The sequence below is a fragment of the Rattus rattus genome, chromosome 9 (assembly GCF_011064425.1).
Source record: "Rattus rattus isolate New Zealand chromosome 9, Rrattus_CSIRO_v1, whole genome shotgun sequence".
NCBI classification, from domain to species: domain Eukaryota; kingdom Metazoa; phylum Chordata; class Mammalia; order Rodentia; family Muridae; genus Rattus; species Rattus rattus.
This window is the reverse complement of record NC_046162.1, coordinates 37,841,228-37,857,433: the sequence shown is the minus strand read 5'-3', so window position 1 is coordinate 37,857,433 and position 16,206 is coordinate 37,841,228.

Below are 16,206 nucleotides of genomic sequence, written 5' to 3'. Positions count from 1 at the left end.
TGGGGGGAGCACTCACTCTTCCAGCTGAGCCACACCCCCAGCCTTCACTCCTCACACATCATCAAGTTTTTCCTTTTACTTTGAAACAGTGCCTCCTTATTGCAGCCCGGGTTGCATTTGAACTCCGAATCCTCCGGGTTTCGAAGAACACTGGCCAAGTATTTTGTAAGCTGTCCACTAGCATGGTTGACTAACATTTACACTGGAGCTAGGAGAGGTCAAACACCCTCTTTACTGTATTGTCTGAGAGGGGCCTGTGTCATGTGGCTTGGCTCTGGCCGCATTACCTGAGGGCATTAGGATCGACTGACTGCCCTGGTACCCTCTCCTGTAAAATGATTGTTTTTTTCTCTTTTCTTTTTTGCTTGCTTGTTTGTTTGTTTGCTTGTTTCCAAAGACAGGGTTTCTCTGTGTACCCTGGCTGCCCTGGAGCCTGCTCTGTAGCTTCGTGTGCTAGAATTAAAGCCTAGCCTTTCTCTTCCATCCTCAGCTCCTATGACAGTCACCTGTCCAGTCTCACTCAAGGGGGATTGAGACATGAGGTCCCCTTCCCTAGGGTGGGGGCAGGGAACCCCTACAGCTTCCTTAGAATACATCGTTTGGAGAGTTTAGGTTTGTCGTTTCATGCCTCTGAATGGCTGGATGGTATTGCTTTATGATTTGTCTCACCGGCCAGCCAGCCTAGCGCAGTCAGTGAGCACCAGCGTCAGAGAGAGATCAGGTCTCAAAAAACAAGTGGGATGCTGACCACAGCAATGCACACCTTCATTCCAGCACTCAGGAGGCTTAGGCAGAGGATCAAGAAGTGTTTGAGGCTGGCCTGGGCTATATAGGGAGACCCCCATCTCAAAATAAATGAACATGGAGCTGGAGAGATGGCTCAGTAGCTAAGAATATGAAGCTCCTGTAGAGGGTCTGAGTTCAGTTCCCAGCATCCATGGCGGATGGCTTATAATGGCCTGTAACTCCAACTCTAAAGGATTTGACACCTCCGGCCACCTCAGGCACCCAGCGCACATGTGCACATACCTACACTCATACAGATAAGTACAATTAAAAATAAACTTTAAATAAATAAATAAATAAATAAAAATAAACTTTAAAAACAAACACACACACACACCCCCCAAAAAAACCCATGCAACTGGTTCATGTCTATTTGTGACTACACTGGCTTGTGACTACATGGGTGGAAATTAGCAGTCTTCCACCTATTCTCACCAAAGCAAAGTGATTTGTTGGAATTTGTCTTAAATCCCAGCCCTCGGAGGCAGAGGCTGGTGGGTCTCTGTGAGTTCAAGGTTAGCCTGGTCTACCTAGTGAGTTCTGGGTCTGCTTGGAATACATGGCGAGGCCCTGCTGCAAAGGAACAAACTTAAGTTAAAATACGAAGTTCTGATTTCTATTAAAGGTAGCACTTGTCTCTGTGCCTGGGATTTTCCCAGGTTTAACATTTAACGTCCCAAACCTTTATATCCCAAGAGACCTTCGAGTTTGGAATAAAACAAGATCTTTGGTCAGTCACCACATTTAAATATCGAGTCAACACTTGAGTTTAAATAAAAGGAGGTCGGGTTGAACAGAACGAGCAGTCATCCTGGTCCTTGCTCGAAAAGGGAACCGTGAATTGATTATTGTCCATCGAAAATGAAGATTTCCCCCCTGAGCATTCACTGTTATTCTTGGGATATGACTTGGGCTTTAGGTCACTGGATAGCATTCAGTCCTGTAAGTTTTCACCGTCATTTTATTTAACCTGGTCCCCACAGATGGAAATTTACTTTCTTTCCAATATTTAGCCATAATTAACAAGTCCGTCATAAACATCCGTATTTATCTGTTCTGTAAACTGGCAAACTCTGGGTAATAATTTGTTTTGAAAACAAGGGTTTCCTGCTAAAAACAAAACTTAGGGGAGCCTCTTGTCCTTCAGGTGGACCAGGGATGAGTTAACATGTGTTCCCAGCCAAGGACCTGGGAAGGCAGCCCGGACGGGGGAGAGGGAGGCATCCTGGGGTGCAGGAGGGAGGAAACAGCCCCCTGCTGTGGTTCTCATCAGGGAGGGGGTTGTTTATCAAGGCGGGTGGGAGAGGAGCTGGCCAGAGCGGAGGGGTCCAGTCTTGGCTGGGGCAGGACAGAGAGACTGGGGCCATTCAGCAGGGCTCTAAAAGGAGCAGAAAAAGGCAGGAAAAACAAGTCCAGACACACACTGGGTGGTTGCTGGCTGGCCCAGCCTCTTGGTACACCAAGTCCATGGATGCCAGGCAATGGGACCCAGCCAGCTCGTCCCTGGGAATCCACCCCAGACTGAGTGGGTCTCAGTCAGCTCCCCAGTTACTTCCGGAGGCTATAAGGGATGGACTCTTACAGAGTTTGGATAATTCAGTACTTTTCCAGACAGATGGGCGTCCTGGGCCAAGAAGGTGATTTTCCAGCCATTTTCGTGCTGTGCCTGTGTGGACACATCCTTTCCCACCTCAGAGTGGCAGGAACACTATCCATTTGTTCTGTGCCCAGTGACGTTGGTGTGACACAAACCCTTGGTCTCAAAACGGAAAAAAGAAGTTTGAGAAACGTTAGGCCCGGCCCGTCAAATCAAGCGGAACAGTAACACAGCACCCGGTGGCCCATGCCTACAAACCCAGCACTTGGGAGGCAAAGGCAGGAGGATCAGAAGTTCAAAATTATCCCCAGCTCTACAGTGAGTTCAAGGCCAGCTCGGGCCACAAGAGATCCTGCACCTCACCCACCTCCGAAAGATCTAGAATTGTGAGAGATCCTTATAGGCTTGCTTGCTTTTTTAATCTTATGTGTACGGGTGTTTTGCCTGCATGTCTGTATGTCTGTGCAGCATGTCCATGCGGTGTCTACAGAACCTGCAAGAAGGCATTCGATGCCCCGAAGCTGGAGTTGCAGATGTTTGTGAGCTGCCATGGGGATGCTAGGAATCAAACCAGGGTCCTATGGAAGAGCAAGCAGTGCTTCTAACCACTGAACTACCTCTCCAGTGCCCTTCATAAGGTTTCTAAATTGAAACTCAAGGGGAAACTGAGGCAGATCAAGATTAAACAGTAACAGGAGAGTTCTTATCACCATAGGCAATATGGCTGAAATTTGGAAGCAAGTTCAATCCCTCAAGAGTCTCATGCCACACAGTTGACTAGAAGTCCCTTGCAGCCAGGCTGTTGCCAACTCCTAGGCATCAGGAGATACCAGAGATTGGGCCCTGTAGTTAATGTCTGTCCTCCAGGACTAGTCACCTGTAGTCTCTGACTGAATAGAGTAGACTTGCTTTGGAGAAGTTAGGACTGCAGACCCACAGCCCCAGGGGGGTGCCTGGGAGCAGCTGCGAGGGCCAGAAGAGAGGAAAGAGACCCGGATCACTCCCAACAACCAAACACACCCAACACCCAACTTCACCACGTGTGGTGGCCCCTACTTGTAATCCCAGGACACAAGGCAGCATGCAGGTTCGCTCGGAGGGCAGAAAGAGGAGAGTAAGAAGCAAGTTCCAGGCCAGAAGGCCAGGCTGAGCTGCATGAGACCCAGTCTTAACTACAGCAGTGGGCACACATACACACACACTCACTCACTCACACACACATACACACACATACAAGAAGGAAGGAAGGAAGGAAGGAAGGAAGGAAGAAAATATCATACAAAATTATTTACTGGCAGAATTCTTAGAACCTTCAGTAGCAGCTTGTACAAATGTCGGTATGTATTTGAGAATTTAAAAAAACCAGAGTGGGCACCACTTGCCCAATTTTTAGTCCTTGGGTCCTTTACAGAACACAGAGTAAAGGACCCAACACAGGGAGCTCTAACACGGGGAGCTCGTGGAGCCTGGCCATCGAGACTCCTGAAGGCTGCTGCATCCTGCACAAATACACCCACCCCACCTCCAACAAGATAAAGCGCTTTCGTGAACATGGCACTCTCCTGAGCTGAGTCGAGGCAGGCAGTGTAGCAACTGTGGCAGGAGAGCCCAAGCTCTCTCCCACCTTGCCTGCGCAGTAGAGCCCCTTCCCAGAGTGATCTCTGAGGGCCCATGTGTGACATGCTCAGTGTACGTGACACGAGAGGCATCCTCCCCAATCCCGTGCTGGGTTTGGAGAGGTCTGAAATGGTCTCTCCATCAGTCCTCGCACCCCCATCCCTCCACTGCAGTTACAGTGTCTGACTGATCTCCACTGACGCAGTGCTACCTCAGAAGAACATGGCCAGGCTCTGGACAAACAGCGTTTTCCCTCTGAGATCAGTGTGGGAAAAGGCGGGGTTGGTGGTGGCTGAGGTCATAGTGTCCTGTGTTGGAGGCTGGGTTTACAAGGGTTTCCCCAGGTCTCAGGCTCTCTCCGTCCCTTCTCTTGAGGTACATTGGAAAATCAAACCCTGAGGTCTCTGAGGGAACCTTAACCCAGGCCATTTGCCTCTGACTGTTGATTGATCTTCGGAACACATTCTTCTGTAGACACTTATACACTTATTTATTTAGCATGCGCACACGCACACAGGCACACACGCACGCTCATGCACGCACACAGAGACAGAAACAGAGACAGAGACAGAGACAGAGACAGAGACGGCTCCACTATGAGTAGTCATTGTTTTCTGGGTAAGGCAGCACATGTCTGTAAGTCCAGCACTCAGGAGGCTGTAGCAAGAGAACCACAGGTTCAAAGCCAGACTGACCTGCATAGTGGGGAGAGATGGGAAGGGTAGAAAGTGGAAGAAAGCCTTCATCCTATGAAATGGAGGAGTTCTTTGTCAACTTTACAATCTGGGGAAGCTGCAGTCAGATACCTAAGCAGCATCTCACATAAAGCACAGGAAAGTGGCCTTTGGCCAAATTGCTATTTCTTATTTTTGTGTGTAGCATATAGGTGTGCATTTATGTACAAGTACATGTACAGGCCAAAGGTCAATATCAGGTGAAGTGTTTTCCTTAATCTCTCTCAGTCTTATTTATCTTTATTTTTTGAGACAGACTCTCTCTCTGAACCTAGAGCTCTCTTATCCAACTAGAAGTGTCTTCTTGCCTCTACCTACCCAGAGCTGGGAACTGTGCACTGCCTGGCTTTTTACATTGGTGCTGGGGATCTGGACTCAGGCCCTCAGGTTTAAGTGGCAAGCTCTTTACCCACTCAGCCACCTCCCCAGGCCTAGCAAAGTGTTCTTAAGGGAAAGTTACTTCATGGTAATAAGGCAGTGTCTGTCATCCAGCCTGAGATGGAGCCTAAGAGGAAGGAAGGAGATGTGTGTCTGAGGAATCCTATTTTTCTTTTTTTAAATGTTTCATTAAGGGCTGGAGCGATGGGCTGCTCTCCCTGAGAACTTGGGTTCAGTGCTCAGCACCCATATGGTGACAGCAAGCTGTCCTCATCTCCGCTCCGGTGCAATAGCACATGCAGTGTCCTCACAGATAGGAAATCCATGTGCCAGAAGCATCCAAGGAGATCTAGTTAATATCACAGAAGCCTATCTCTGTTCCCACCTCGGCTGGCATCTCTCAACTCCGCTCCTGATCCCAGCTCCCAGGAAACACTTCAGAACTGGGTGGATTCTGATTCTCCTCTGTCTCCTCCTCCTCCTCCTCCTCCTCCTCCTCCTCCTCCTCCTCCTCCTCCTCCTCCTCCTCCTTCTTTAAGAATTATTTATTTACTTCATGTATGTGAGTACACTGTTGCTGTCTTCAGACACACCAGAAGAGGGCATTACAGATGGTTGTGAGCCACCATGTGGTTGCTGGGAATTGAACTCAGGACCTCTGGAAGAGCAGTCAGTGCTCTTAACCACTGAGCCATCTCTCCAGCCCCATCTCTTCCCCTTCTTCTTATTTATTTTTTAAATGCTTTTGTTGAGAGCTTTTCATTTTGAAACAATTATACACTTGCAAAAACTCTAAAAAAATACTGGACCACCGACCTTAACTAACTTTCTCTAATGACAAACATGCTTTTTTTCATAAAAATACTTTCGTGGTTTTTTTTTAACTCCCATGCATTTATTTATTGTGTGTTTGTGGGTTTGCATTCATGTTACAGCATACACATGTAGGTCAGAGGATACCTTACAAAAGAGCAGTTATCTTCTTCTATCATGCGGAATACGGATCCGAGGACTTGAACTTGGATCATCAGACTTAGCTACAAGCACCTATGCCTATCGAACCATCTCTCTGGCCCCTTCTTTTTTCTCTTTCTTTCTTTCCTTCTTTCTTTCTTTCTTTCTTTCTTTCTTTCTTTCTTTCTTTCTTTCTTTCTTTCCTTCCTTCCTTCTTTCTTTCTTTCTTTCTTTCTTTTTGCTTTTTAAGACAAATTCTCACTGAGAAGTCTAGGCAGGTCTTAAATTCACAATCCTTCTGCCTCAGCCTCCTGAGTGCTAGAGTTACAGGCCAGAATGCAATGCCATACATAGCTTTTTCTAGCAAATTTTAGTAGCTCCCGTAAATCTCGTTACAACCCTATCAGAATGCTATTATTGTCTGTTTATGTTGCGAGAAATTGGTGCACAATCAGGACGGACATTCAGATCTTACATACTCCCCTAACACCTCTCCAGTCCTTCCTCCCCAGGAAGGAGGAAGACTGGAGAGGCTGATCCCCAAAAGAACGGCGTTCTTCACATGCCTGGGAAGAGGCAGAGCCAACAGGAGCTGTTCTGACGTGGGACCGCCTCCCCTGCACAGCTTGGCTCTACAGCCAGTGAAGTTATTTTTGTGACTCAGACAGCAGCCCCAGACATGGCTCCAGTTCTGTCAGGAACCAGATGAAGCTTTCTAGCTCACCAAACCTCCTTTGTGTCTCTTCTTAAAACTGTCTTCCTCTTTCCACTTCCTGGTCTCGGGTTCCTCTTCATGCATGGGACAAATCTTCCCTCCACATACAAAGCTCATCTTCTTGTCACTCACTTGGTTCCACAGAGCCAGAAAGTAAATATTTAGTTGAGTGTGCGTGTGCTAGAACATGCCCATAATGCTTTCATTTGGGAGCTGGAGGCAGAAAGATCAGAGGTTCAAAGTCATCTTTGACTACCTGAGGCCCAGGAAGGGTCATAAAGTTAGGGAGAGGGAGGGACAGAGAGAAGAGAGGCAGAGCCAAACACAGAGGTTGACTGAATATCTTCTACTGAAAACACAAACCCCTAGCTCCAGCCAGTATAAATACTTGGTCCATCCTTAAAAAGAAAAAAAGACGAGTCCCTTTTCAAGGGCAAACTAAAAACCAGGTCAAATTCTTAGTATATTTTAGGGTAATATTCTTTCTTAAAAATGCAAAGTATTTATTTATCTTTGTTCTGTGTGTGTGAGTGTTAAGCCTGCACAAAAGTACACCATATGCACACAGTGCCCAATACCTTTTTTTTTTTTTAAGATTTATGTATTTATTTTATGTGTATGAGTACACTGCAGCTGTCCTCAGACACACCAGAAGAAAGCATCAGATACCATTACGGATGGTTGTGAGCCACCATGTGGTTGCTGGGAATTGAACTCAGGACCTCTGGAAGAGCAGTCACTGCTCCTAACCGCCGAGCCATCTCTCCAGCCCACCCAATACCTTTTGAGGCCAGAAGAGAGCATCAAATCTCCTGGAACTGGAGCAACAGACAGTAAGGAACCTCCATATAGGAGCCGAGAAACCAACTCGGTCCTTTGCGAGAGCAGCAACTGCTCTCAACCACTGAGCCATCTTTTCAGCCCCATCAGGGTTTGTTGCTGCTGTTGTTTGTTTTACTTTTAAAAAGAAAATTACCCTAGGGGGCTGGAGAGATGGCTCAGAGGTTAAGAGCACTGGCTGCTCTTCCAGAGGTCCTGGGTTTGATTCCCAGCCCCCACATGGCCACTAACAACTTTCCATAACTATAGTTCTAGGACAGTCAGTGCCCGTTCCTGGCCACTTCAAGCCCAGTACACATGTGATGCACTTGCATATATTAGGCTAACCACTCATACACATAAAATAAAAATAAATGTTAAAAAAAATAATTGTGATAATCTCTCTTAAATTTTTAGATCTTGCTACCTATATGAGATTTTTTTAGATTTATTTATTTATTATATATAAGTACACTGTAGCTATCCACACACACCAAAAGAGGGCATCAGATCCCATTACAGATGGTTGTGGGCCACCACGTGAGTTCTGGGGTTTGAACTCAGGACCTCTGGAAGAGCAGTCAGTGCTCTTAACCGCTGAGCCGCCTCTCCAGCTCCCTGTATGAGTTTTCTTATTGTGACAAAAGAAATACAATAAACATGTCTTTCTGTTCACACTGTCTCTCTAGGAACCTGCCAAGTGGCCCAAGCTGGCCTGGAACTAAAGATATCGCCTCCACTCCACGCCTCTGCCCTCCCCCACCTCGCCAAAGCCAAGTACTAGATTTCACCTGGAAGAAAGAACGTCAGTTGAGGAAACACCTCCATTAGATTGGCCTGTGGGGTGTTTTCTTGATTAATGATTGATGTGGGAGGGCCTAGCTCACTGTGAAGTGTCACACATGTATCAGAAGGTGGTCCTACCTGTCGAAGAAGACAGGCTAAGCAAGGCACAAGGAGCAAGCCAGTAGCAGGATCCTCCATGGTCTCTGCTCTGGATCTTGCCTCTAGGTTCTTGCCTTCCCTTCCCTCAATGACAGATTATTACTTGGGAGAGTAAGATGAAATAAACACCTTTCTCCCAGGTTGCATTTGGTCAGCGTTCTATCACAGTAACAGAAAAGCAAACCAGAACAGTCGCCAGGCCCACCCCCCCCAGAAAGTAAATTCTTGATTGGAGAACAATCCCAGCCAAGTAAGGCCACACTGGTTACTAAGGCAGACAATGGTCCAGATTCTGGGAGACAGTAACAGAGAAAAGTCAATCAATGAACATAAGAGATAATTGTGTCTTTGTGATGGGTGCTACGGAGACAATAGCTCAGGGTAGGAGAATAGAGGCCGTACGTTGGGGGTAGGGGCTGGATACCGTGATGCTTTCCAAGATTAGGAGGATTAAAAGTTAAAGGGTATGTGGGCTACGTGTTGAAACTCTTGTCTTTATAGAACAACACATTAGCAAAGTAGGAAGGGGCTACTTGTCTGTGAAGGCCTAGTTACAGTCTTCCACAGCAGGTGGAGCCAAGCTTCATCTTTGGACGAAGCGTGTGGGTTGGGGTTTCATGCTACACTGGGCTTTGAGGGCCACGAGAGGGAAGCTGGGTTTCTTTCTATTGAAGAAGAGAAACGACTTGCCTCTGGCTGAGCACTACATTACTCAGGAGGTTCCCCATCCTTTCTCTCATTGACTTTCCATCTCCCTGATCTCAGACATCAGTCCCAAGAGGTCAGAGGATCTGTCCTTGTCATATGTCTGGATGGTCATCTCCGTCTTTGCCTCTTCTCTGTCCCCTCTAACCTCCTGCCTCCTAGATAAATAAGCAGCACTTCTGGGTGTCAGAGGCCAATGCAGAGAGCACCAGAGGCTTGGATGTAACCACTTGTTCCTGCCCTCAAGAGCTTTCTCTTTCGAGGTCGGAGGTTTAGCTCAATGGAAGTGTGCTTGCCTACGAAGGGCAAGGTTCTGGGTTCGGGTCTCAGCTCTGGAAAAGCAGGAGACCAACTTCCCAGCTAAACTCACACTGTACAACTGAGTTTCTCTCTCCAACCTCACCTTTTGCTATTTTAAGTTGTCATTACATTGTTTTTTTTTTGTTTGTTTTTGTTTTTTTTGGTTCTTTTTTTTCGGAGCTGGGGACCGAACCCAGGGCCTTGTGCCTCCTAGGCAAGCGCTCTACCACTGAGCTAAATCCCCAACCCCTTGTCATTACATTTTTAAATAAGTCCATGTGCGTTTGTGCACAGGTGTGTGTGTGTGCACGCGCACATGTATGTATTTGTGTGTTTGTGTGTGTGTGTGTGTCTCACAGGTTTTTTACTTAGAATTGTCGAGGCCTCTGCTTTTTACTTATGTTTCTCTGTGTCTCTTTTTTTGGTTTTCAAATCTCTGTGTCTCTGTGTCTCTGTCTCTGTCTTTTCCCTCTACCATCTCCCCTTTTCCTTCTCTCTTTCTCTTTCAATCTCTTCGTTTAGTCTCATGCTAATTCTGCCTCTCATTAAAATATAGGGGTTTTGTAGCAGGTAAACCATGTTGCCCAGAGTGGCCTTGGGCTTCCAGTCTCCTGCCTCAGGCTTTCAAGTATAAGTGTGGGCCACTGTAAGGTCCTCCAACAGGCGACCACAGATGTAAAACTGGTTTAATAGGAGGGGGTTTGTTTGTTTGTTTGTTTGTTTGTTTCAGTTTGGGGGGGAACACAGTCTCCTGTAGAGATGCTTGCGGGAGTGGAGTGTAGCAATTCACACCTTTACTTCTAGCACTTAGGAGGTGGAGGCAGGAGAATCAGGAAAACAAAATCGTCCTTGGTTACAAAGAGAACTGAAGACAAATTATTACTATTGTTGTTGTTGTTGTTGTTGTTGTTGTTACTAGTAGTAGTACTAGTAGTAGTACTTCACGAAGAAGAAAGAAGAAGGAGAAGGAGAAGGGAGAAAAGGAGAAGAAGCCACCAGATAATAGAATACCCTTGGTTTCAAGGGAAGTCAAAGAGAGATTGTGTGCAGGCGGGCCGTGAATGAATGAACCAATGTTGGGAAAGCTGCTAGGTCATACGAGATACTGGTTAGTGTCATACAAAGAGGTCAGATTGTGATCTCTGGCGGCCTTTTGTGTCACTGGACAGAAATCAATGGGTTAACAAGTAACTTTAGAATAATCAGTAGTGAACAACGAATCCAGCAAAGAAAACCACCGAAGCAAAGATAGCGCCCGGATAAGCCCAGGATTCATTCTTCAGTCCAGTCTAGAGTTCCCTGGGCCGACCTTTGGCCACTATCGCGCTCTGCCTCTTTGTCCCTGATGTAGGTTAGGTCTCTTCCTGTCTCTCCACCCCATGCATCTCTGCCTTTGTCTCTTCTCTCCGCCCTCGGGGACTCTGTCTCTGCCTCGATTTAACAAATCCTACTGATAGCCTCACTCAGGAGTGGACTACGCCCAGGGTCTGTAGTAGGAGCTACGGGGAAATAAACAGGGCTCCACCCTGCCTGCTGTGGCCGCTCTGTCTGTGTTTCTCTGCAAAGCTGGAAGAAACCTAAGGGAAACTCTGAGGGCCCGGAGGAGAGGAGGGTGTGGGGACGTGGCAGTGGAGGGGAGGGCCTGGAGCCACTGCAGTGGAGCAGAGGCTTGCTCCCCGCTTCAGCTAGCTGGAGCGGAGGTGATTTCACGCTGAAAAAATGTCTGAATCAGGAGAATAACTCAACTGGGGATGGGGCTAGGGAGGCGGGTGCTCAGTGGGGGGAGGGGAGTGGCTGGAGACAGCCTGGGACCAGATGGGATGTCTGGCTAGAATCTGGCCAGCACTCGGTTTCACTGTTCTGGAATCTTAGGCCATGCGGCAAGCAAAAGGCCACTCGGGAGACCAGGATCTAGATCTCTGAGAGTTTGAGGCCGTGAGGTAAAGAATCTCATAGCTCTGCCAGCGGACATACCTACTGAGCACTGAGCAAGGGATTCAGGGAAAGAGGCGGGGAGGCGGGGGGGGGGGGGGGGCAAACACTGAATTTAAAATCTAAAAGGCTGCCGAGCGTATATACATCCTGGTAGGATCATCCCAAGGTAGATCCCTTGGCTGGCACACTCGAAGCTCTGGTTTCAATCCTCAGTCCTCCTCTAGAAAAACACCTCTGGGATGGACCCCAGCATTGGGGAAGCAGAGGTAGGCAGAGCTCTGATTTCGAGGCCCACCTTGTCTACGTAGCAAGTTCCAGGTCAGTCAAGGCTACATGCATCGTGAGACCTTGTCTAAAAGAATCTCTGAAGGGTTTGATCGTTTTCAGACACCGTATTGGCTGAAGGATCCCTTTTTACAATTCAAACAGCAAAAATGACAGCCACCACTGGAGACACAAAGGAAAGACAGCGCTGGGGCCATCACCTTGGCCCTGGTTCCCTAGTGTCTGAATGAAACCAACACTGTCCTCTTCGGCATGAGAGAAGAGCCGAGGCCAGAGGCTGGAGGTGACTTGCCCGTGCTATTGTGACGAGTGAGGAGCTCAGGTCTCTCAGCTTCTCATCTAGTAACTCCTTTTACAGGCTGAGAGAGTAGTCATTATGGCTGAGCAGGTGAAGGTGCTTGCCACCGAGGCTGACGACCCGAGTCAGGTTCCCCGGGGACCTGCATGGTGGAAGGAGAGCACCAGCTCGTACTAGTTATCCTCGCACCTCCAAACGAGTGCTGGAGAACCCTGCCTCTAAATAAATATGATAATGGTAAATAAAAAAGTTAAAAGCAAACAGAAATCAAAGATTGAGAAGGACAGACAGGAGGAGAGATGAGACTTGGAGCGAGAAGAAGACAGCAGGCTGTTTTAAACGCAGGCTGCAGGGCTGCTGTTGCACCCCCCCCCGTGATCCCAGCACCCCAGTGGCTGAACAGGGAAGATCTCAAGTTCCAGGCCAGCCAGAACTGCAGCATGAGAGCTTGGGCCCAAATCACAAAAGCAAACCCTAGATACCCAGGTTAGATGCTGTCTCTTCTCTCTGAAGACAATGAAAAGGGTGGCGGCGGGGAGGGGATGGGCGGCTGGGAGACACTGGGTTCCCTTAGTGAAAGGAGACTCCAGTTTCTCAGTGTTGACCCCAAGGGAGCTCTCTCCTCCAAGTGGGTTTTGTTTAAAGAGAAAACCTTTTCAGAGGGGAGAAAGGACTAGTCTCTGGGTGAGAACCCCAGGTTTCAGGGTTGAAAGCACACACTTCTTATTACTGCTCGAGCCTGTTCAGCCTGTGCTGAGGGTGCTGTGGCATCCAGAGAAGATAAACCGCAGACTCGCAGAAAGTGGGTCTCACGTCTCTCAGAATTATTGGCACACTTAAAACGTGCTTGGTTGGGGTTGGGGATTTAGCTCAGTGGTAGAGCACTTGCCTAGCAAGCGCAAGGCCCTGGGTTCGGTTCTCGGCTCCAGAAAAAAAGAAAAGAAAAAAAAAAAAAACTTGCTTGGTTTTGTTGCTTATTTCTTTGTTAGAACAGAATCTCACTCTGCAAAAGAAGTGCTTGGAATTATTACCTAAACCAGGCTATTGTCAAACTTGCAATCCTCCTGCCTCATCCTCCCAAGTGCTGGGATTGTAGGCATAGGCCACCATACTTGGTCACAACTTTTTTTTTTATAACAGTAAGATTTATGTATTTGTGTGTGTGTTTGTGTGTGTTTGTGTGTGTGTTTGTGTGTGTGTATGTGTGTTTGTGTGTGTGTTTGTGTGTGTGTGTTTGTGTGTGTGTGTGTGTGTGTGTGTGTGTGTGTGTGTGTGTGTGTGTGTGTGTGTACTGATCATGCATGCATGGAGGTGCCCTCGGAGGCCAAGCGAGTCTCTTGGAGCTAGAGTCACAGGTAGTTGTGGGCCTCCTGATGTGGCTGCTAAGAGCTGGGTCCTCTGCAAGACTTGCAAGAGCTCTTACCTGCAGAGCCAGCTCTCTAGCCCCATTAATTTTGTTTTCAAGCAGTAAAATCAGCTTCAGATGTGAACTCTTAAGCAAAAGTCTGATTTGTCAACCAGGTCACGGCAGTTCTTGGGTGGAAGTTGGGGTGGGGTAGGGACTGGAGACCTGGAAACCTGCCCTCCCCTTTCCTTTAGCCCCTGTGTAGGATTCCTAGGACTTCACAGACCCTGAGCAAGCCACTAATAAGGAATCTTAGAGCCTGTGAGGGGGGTGTCCAGGAGCCAGGAGCAGGGAGTGCCGCATAACAGGGCACTGTCAGCAGACAGAACCTTTCACTGGGCCTGCCTTCTCTAGGGAAGCAGAGCAGTTCCTCAGGAGATGCATGGAGTTCCCAGGCTACCTCCAGGCCAAGTAGCTGAGTCATGGGCTGGGTTGCCACGTCCCAGCCTGACTAGCCCTCCTCATTCCTGGCTTCCCACACAGCCACTGACACTGACAAGAGGTTTGGTTTGTGGGCCACGTCAGGGGCCCTGTAAAGCTGCCACGTCTTAGGGCTGGGCTTCCTGACTTTCCTCTTCCCTTCAGAAAGGAGTTCCAGGCCTGTGGGGTTCAGAAAATTGGTGCCTGCCTGTGAATGTTCCTGGCCTTCGACCAGCAGCTAAACCATTACAGAGCAGGATTGGGAAAGGCAGAACCAATCTACCACCTAGCTTCTCCATTCAGGCCCAAAGCACCAGGAGACAGTGCAGGCCAGAGAGACCCCAAAGGCAGGGATACAGACTCTGAAGGAAGGAAGATAAAAGTGCCACAGAACCATGACATGAACCCCTAGCACTCGCATCTTGAGTTTCTATCTTTCTTCATCTTCCCAAATGATGGAGTAACGGGCACGCACCACCAGGCCCAGCTTTACTCAGTGCTGGAGACCTTGTGATTTGCTAAGCAACCACTCGGCCAAAGATCTACAGCGCCCGCCCCTATCAATCTCTGCATTTCAGAGTGCTTGTCCATATCCGCAGCTGACGTGTTTATAAAAAGATAAAGAGAGGAGAGAGATGTTCTATGGAGGTCTGGGGAAAGGGGATGCCTCAGCAGGACCATGCTGTAATATCCCTTCCCCCGAGGGATCAGCCACACGACAGTATAGTATAGAATAGAGTTTATTCAGGACATGGGGAGGGGAGTTAAGGGGGTAGTGGGGGGAGAGAGAGGGAGAGAGAGAGAGAGAGAGAGAGAGAGAGAGAGAGAGAGAGAGAGAGAGAGAGAGAAGAGAAGTAGAGGCCAGCCATGAGCATGTGGAGAAAAGGGGGGAGGGGGATGGGGAGAAAAGGGACAAAGGGGGAAGAGGGAAAGAGGGAGCAAGTGGGAGCAAGAGAGAGCAAGAGAGTAAGGAGCGGGCAAGCAGCCCCTTTTATACTGTCAGGCATACCTGGCTGTTGCCAGGTAACTGTGGGGGTGGAGCTTAGACAGAATGCTAACAACAACAGGACCAGATTTGGTTCCCAATACCCACATCAGATATCTCATAACCACTTACGACTCTAGCAGATCCAGTAACTCTTCTGACCTCCAAGGGCATCTGTACTCAGCACATAATTAAAGATTAAATAAATCTAAAAAAAAAAAGATGATTGACATGTATGAAATGCTCACGGCACTTGACAAGTGAGTCAAATGCATCTCCCATCACGGTGCTCAACATTCACAGGAACTTCAAACAAGGGAGGGGTAGAGTTTACCTTTGGGGAAACTGAGGCTGGTGGTTAAGTAACATGCCTCCACTTATACACAATTAAATACCTTGTCCCCAGGCTCGAGCCGAGAGCTCTGACTGCAAAGCCTGCCATGATATCACTCTCTTGTACTGTCTTCTGTCTGCCTCAGCAAAGGTAGTCCCAGAGAACTCCAGCTTCTCTGCCTACAGATCAAATCAGTCCACCACTCAACCAGGCCGGGAGATAAAAGTCCTTTGTGGATTGCACAGCACCGAGGGAGCGTTCCCAGCTGCCCGGGGGAGTGCGGTGAGAGGGGTGAAGGGTTGAAGTCAAGTCGAAGTCAAATTTCATCCTCCGATGTGTTTGGCCTTGCCCTGATGAGTAGCTTATGTGTCCAAGGGATCAAGGCCTGAATGACAATGAGATCTTTGTGACCCCCAGTCAATGGGAAGATCGGACTGGAGAAAGACGCAGTGACAAGGCAAAGGGGCTGAGTCTGTCTGGTGTGCCTGGCCTTGCGAGCCTAGCAGCCTTGGCTCTGAGACAGAAACACAGAGGGCACAGCCATGAAGGCTTCGATACATGATCCTGCCCCTGTATCTGGAGCAGGCCAAGCTGGCACCAGCTCAGTGTGGGGTAGGATATCAAGGTCCCGGCTTTGTCATCCACATTGTCCTGTCCTGTTGGCCTCACAAGCCTCTATTTCTTAGCCATTCAATGACAATGGGGCTGGGTTGAACTTTGTAGATTAAGAATTTTTTTTTCTTTCTTTTTTTTTTTTGGAGCTGGGGACTGAACCCAGGGCCTTGCGCTTGCTAGGCAAGCGCTCTACCACTGAGCTAAATCCCTAACCCCGTAGATTAAGAATTTTAAGGTGAGGGCTGGAGAGATGGTTCAGCATTAAGAGCACTGACTGCTCTTCCAGAGGTCCCGAGTTCAATTCCCAGCAACCACATGGTGGCTCATAACCATCTGTAATGGGATCTGATTCCCTCTTCTGGTGTGTCTGAAGACAGCT